This window comes from Palaemon carinicauda, chromosome 19, assembly GCF_036898095.1.
Source record: "Palaemon carinicauda isolate YSFRI2023 chromosome 19, ASM3689809v2, whole genome shotgun sequence".
Classification (NCBI taxonomy): domain Eukaryota; kingdom Metazoa; phylum Arthropoda; class Malacostraca; order Decapoda; family Palaemonidae; genus Palaemon; species Palaemon carinicauda.
In genome coordinates this window covers 105,887,420-105,892,418 of record NC_090743.1, presented here as the reverse complement: position 1 = coordinate 105,892,418, position 4,999 = coordinate 105,887,420, and the positions used below count along the sequence as shown (strand labels likewise).

General features: G+C 33.3%; 1 non-coding gene across 1 annotated transcript; it reads right to left on the bottom strand.

Moving 5' to 3' along the window:
• Positions 1–2,263: 2,263 nt before the first annotated feature.
• TRNAA-UGC (transfer RNA alanine (anticodon UGC)) lies at positions 2,264–2,335 on the bottom strand. The gene has a single exon. It is a non-coding gene; the product is annotated as a tRNA-Ala (tRNA).
• Between the last annotated feature and the right edge of the window lie 2,664 nt (positions 2,336–4,999).

Genomic DNA, 4,999 nt, shown 5'->3' with positions numbered 1-4,999 from the left:
TATATGGCCTTTCAAGATAAACTAGACCATTTAATCTGTGGCTACTATTTCATGGTAATATGGAAGTGACCGCGTTAAAATCCTCTCTTTTCCTATATAACCAAAACCTTATTTTTCCTTTTTTTTAATCATTTTGATGATTTAATTTTTACTGCAACTAGAAAAAACACATTTCGTCTAGAATGCCGTTTTGAGTTGAGATTTTCATTCGGTATTGTTCTTGAGCATTGGAGCAAAATTTATCCTGTAAGAACAAGCAAGAAATCAAAAGCTCCAAGAGGAAATGATTTTAATATGCTTTATTCTAATAAAGCTTTATAATACCTATGTTTGTCTCAAACACACCCTCAAATATATATATATATATATATATATATATATATATATATGTATGTATGTATGTATGTATATATATGTATGTATATATATACATATATATATTATATATACATATGGATTTATATGTATATATAGATATGCGGCATATGTATTTATATGTAAATGTGGTTTTGTGTGTGTGGTATGGAACATAAAGTAAGGATTTTGTATGGATTTTGTAATTCCTATGGGATGATTATTAATGACAGTAAAAGTAAATTAATGGTGATTATTGGTATTAGAAAAGACAAAGAACCCATGGTATGTAATTCTGATGTGATGTAATCAGTACATTTGTCTGGGCAGTCCTTTTACAGATGATGGTTCTCCCATAACAGCTATCAAGCAGCATGCGATTAGTAAAATGTCTCATACTCTGAAATTTTTTTTCATTTATGAGTAGAAACAATGATGGGCCATTTTTAGTTAAGAAGAAAATTTTGTCAACTAGGCTATATTATATTCATGTGAGTCATGGCTAAATAGTGATATTAAACCCATCGAAAAGCAATATACATGGTGTATTAAACAACTTTTGGGGTCAGGAAAACTACTAATAATGACGTATGTATGGTAGAACTGGGACTTCCGCCGATGAAGGCATTAATAAAATCGAGGCAAAGGAAATTCTTTAAAAAGATTTGGCTTGAAAGGAATAATATGGATGATGACCCTTTAATTCATGCCATGCGAATAGTAATGAACTATAATGACTCTGTTTCGAGGTATATACGAAACCTTATCTCTGATAATACTGACGATATTGAGGAAGGAAAATATGAACTGCAATTAAGGGTCAGAAACTTCAATTCCAATAGGATTGTATTCTATAAAACTGTTAACCCAGATTTAGTCGTTCACGGCATTTATACAAACCAATTAAGACTTAATGAAATAAAACGTGTATCATGGCAGTTGAAACAGGTCGTTGGAACAGAAGAGGTAGAGGCCGTCTGCCAATGGATGAGAGGTTATGTTCATGCGGTGGAGTCCAGAAAGAGACTCATGTCATTGAAAATTGTCCACTTTCCTTACAGCTTTGGACTTGCTAGTAATCAGAACTGATTATGATGTAGTATGTAAAATTGTACGTGAGCTTCTTTCTTTGTATTGAATGTAACATTATTATAATGTGTAAAATTGTAATTACAGGAACTTGTTGATGGCGTATAGATAAATTGGTATTGTTTTTAGTTTTAGTACAATATATGTGTAATTAAAATTAATTTAGTTTGTATAAGATATTGTACAAAATCTATTGTATCTAATTTTGTAATTTGGACCAAATATTCTTTTGTAAAATTCAGATTATTTTGTATTGTGGTCAATAGAAATATCTATCTATTTATCTATCTATTTATCTATCTATCTATCTATCTATCTATCTATCCATATGTATATATATTTGTATGTACATATACATACACGTATGCACACACATATGCGAAATCAAATTCTGCTCAATTTAATTTCTTTATTAACCAGCACAGTAGAAGCTAACCAAATTTGGGAGGCAATATGCTCGCCAAAATAATCCCTTTTGCCCAGAAATACTCGCAGTTAAACCTTCCTTCCGATGTAATAGGATTATATTAAGAGGAAATAGTGGTGGGTGCTGTACATACTTCGGAGTCTCTCTCTCTCTCTCTCTCTCTCTCTCTCTCTCTCTCTCTCTCGAAAAATAATCGATCGTAATAAAATAGCCATTTTTATCTTATACTGAAAAAAATAAGTTCATAGTAGGAAATAAGCTGGAAAAAAAAATTATAAATAAGAAATAAAAAATGCGACCACCCGTGGAGATGCGGGGCATCGATCCCCGTACCTCTCACATGCTAAGCGAGCGCTCTACCATCTGAGCTACATCCCCAACAGTCGGTGGCTCTGGAGGTGCCGGGGATCGAACCCGGGGCCTTTCACATGCAAAGCGAACGCTCTACCACTGAGCTACACCCCCTTGATACATCAATAGGAAGTAAATGGTTTGGACAGGTGACAATTTGTCATTTTTACGTGGTGTTTTAGAGCGATATGTTCATTTTCAAAGCACTGAAATGTTGGTAATGTTGTTTATCAAAAAATCACTGTAATGGTGCAAGACAGTGATATGTCATTAATTTTTTTTCTCAATTTAAACAAGAGCAGTATCGAATTGTGAATAGCGATGATCTGCAGATACATCCAAGGACCCACATTTTAAAGGACCTTGAATAAAAGCACCAAACTTGTAATTTATCTAAGTTTAAACGGATGTAAACAATCGCAGACATGTATATATGCACCCATACGTATAAAGTGCTCATGTATCAATTCAAGTAACGCAGAGGGAGATTTTTCTTTTAATTAAGTGGGACTTCATATTTCATGATAGCTATGCAAAGCATTAGTGATACTTTCTCTTAAAGAATGTGGGAAATTACCTCTTCCATAAGAGGCAGGAAAACATGGAAAAATAAATCCAGAACTTTATCACCTTCAGCTCATAAAAATCTGGAAACAAAAATGTGCAATGCCTCTCTCTCTCTCTCTCTCTCTCTCTCTCTCTCTCTCTCTCTCTCTCTCTCTCTCATAAAACTAAAGTCTAATTTGATGTGGCCATCTCAAGACCAATGATCTGTGAGCAAAAATAGACCTTTCGGGTTAAAATACAGTAAAATTACTGTATTCATTCAACGTAAAGGGGAATGTTATTTTAGTTTGAGCAGCAATAGTGATAACTACGGTTAGATTGTGTTGATAATAGATATGATTATTTGGAAGTGAATTACACCAAATATGAGGATTTAGATGATGGAAAAGATAAAAAAATTAGAATGGGATAAGGAACTCTCGCTCTGACGCTTTGTACTATAAGGCTTATAGTGTAAGTTATGAAACTTTTACACACACTTGGAGACATAACAAGAACAGCTTTTTTCCCTCAAGTAAATCAATATGCAGTACGCCAACTATTTGAGGAACATGCACAAAATTAAATATCCATATAAATTACCTTTTAACGTTAGATTTGATCAATAATGTTAATTTTGGCTGACAGAAGATTATTTTTTTTTTTTCATTTTTCAAGAGTCTAAGAAAATTTTATATAAAGTGTATAGATAAGATTAAGTCTACACGCAAAAATATATAAGCATCCATGTGCATAAATGTCTCCAGTATATATTGTAATATACTTTTCAGTTGTAAGAAATAGGTGAAATAGACTGAAACATCACATGTGAGTATCAAATGAACCAAAACAATTACTTATGAATCTCTTTCTTGTGCAAAGGTGTTGTCTGAACTGAATATATAATTTGGGACACATCTGTTTTTATTGTAGTCTTGCTTTATGGGTGTGTGAGGTATGAAATAATTTCTTAAAAATTACAATAGAAAGCATTTTGGTCTGAAAAGAGAAATTTCAAACCTATTATGTGCAAATAAGAGAAGATAATATATGCGTATCTAGGTAAGTTCCTAGAGATAATATAAAAAGGCTACTGGTTCATTTCGCTCTCGATCACTTCATCAAGAATTCGGTCAGAAAGATTTATGTCGCCAAGGCGCCCAAAAGGCGGTCGGCTGCAAAGCCTAGCTAATATGGCTTCATTGGTAAAAATAGTTCAGTTGTTTGGCTAGAGACAAGATCTATTTTTTACCTTCGCCAATTTAGTTGCGAAGGTTATGTTTTGAAAGGCGTATCTGTGTTTGTATGTCTGTGTGTTTGTGATTCGCATATCTCAAAAACTATTCGACCGAATCTCAGGAAATTTGGTGGCATAATTAGCCATGATCCAAGGACAATTTTATTAGATTTTGGGAATGATTGGGTCAAAAGTTTAGGCCAAGGTCATGAAAAGGTCATTAGCGTCTTTTTGCCATACCATGGCCAATTTTTATCTGATTTGCATAAAACTAGTGCCAAAATGAGCATAATTGAATTGCCTATCATATGATCTACAACATGATATAGGCGAAGGTATGCTCTCTACCGAGTGCCTGTTCTAGTTTATTTATTTATTTTTTTATTTATTTTGTTTTTTTCGCTGAACAACCGATGACTCCTTTCAAAGTCCATATTACCTAAATAAGAGTTTTGCTAGGAAAAATGCTATTTTATGTTTTATGAATAACCTTGCACAACAGATCATCTTATTGATAACAGTTGATTGCCTGAAATTTATTAAATCTCATTACTGATCAAGCGAGAGTAGAAAGTAAAAATACTGATCAAGCGAGAGTAGAAAGTAAAAAAAGAAAAGTGTTAACAATGGTTTTCTTCTCTATTTTGTTAAGGAATAGTTAATCGCTATTGCAAGTATATAAAACTTGAATCCTTACAATGGTTGAAATTTCAACAATAGAATCTACTGTAAAATTTATTTCTCAATAACCCCAAATAGAAATACTTTTGAGTATTACTCTAAGAAGAGTCCTTTTCTAGAGTAAGCGCCAGGTATCTACAAAAATAACAACAGGCCACTGAACTAAAGGCCTTTTTTTTCTTAATCTCTTACGGCTGACATTCTGTAGGCTTATCTAAAGCCTTTTAGCCTGAATGGTTCTTACTGGAAGGGTCACTGGCTCGCATTCCGTGGGTCGAGAGTTCTATCAGTCCTCTAACCCGACCGTTTCTGGT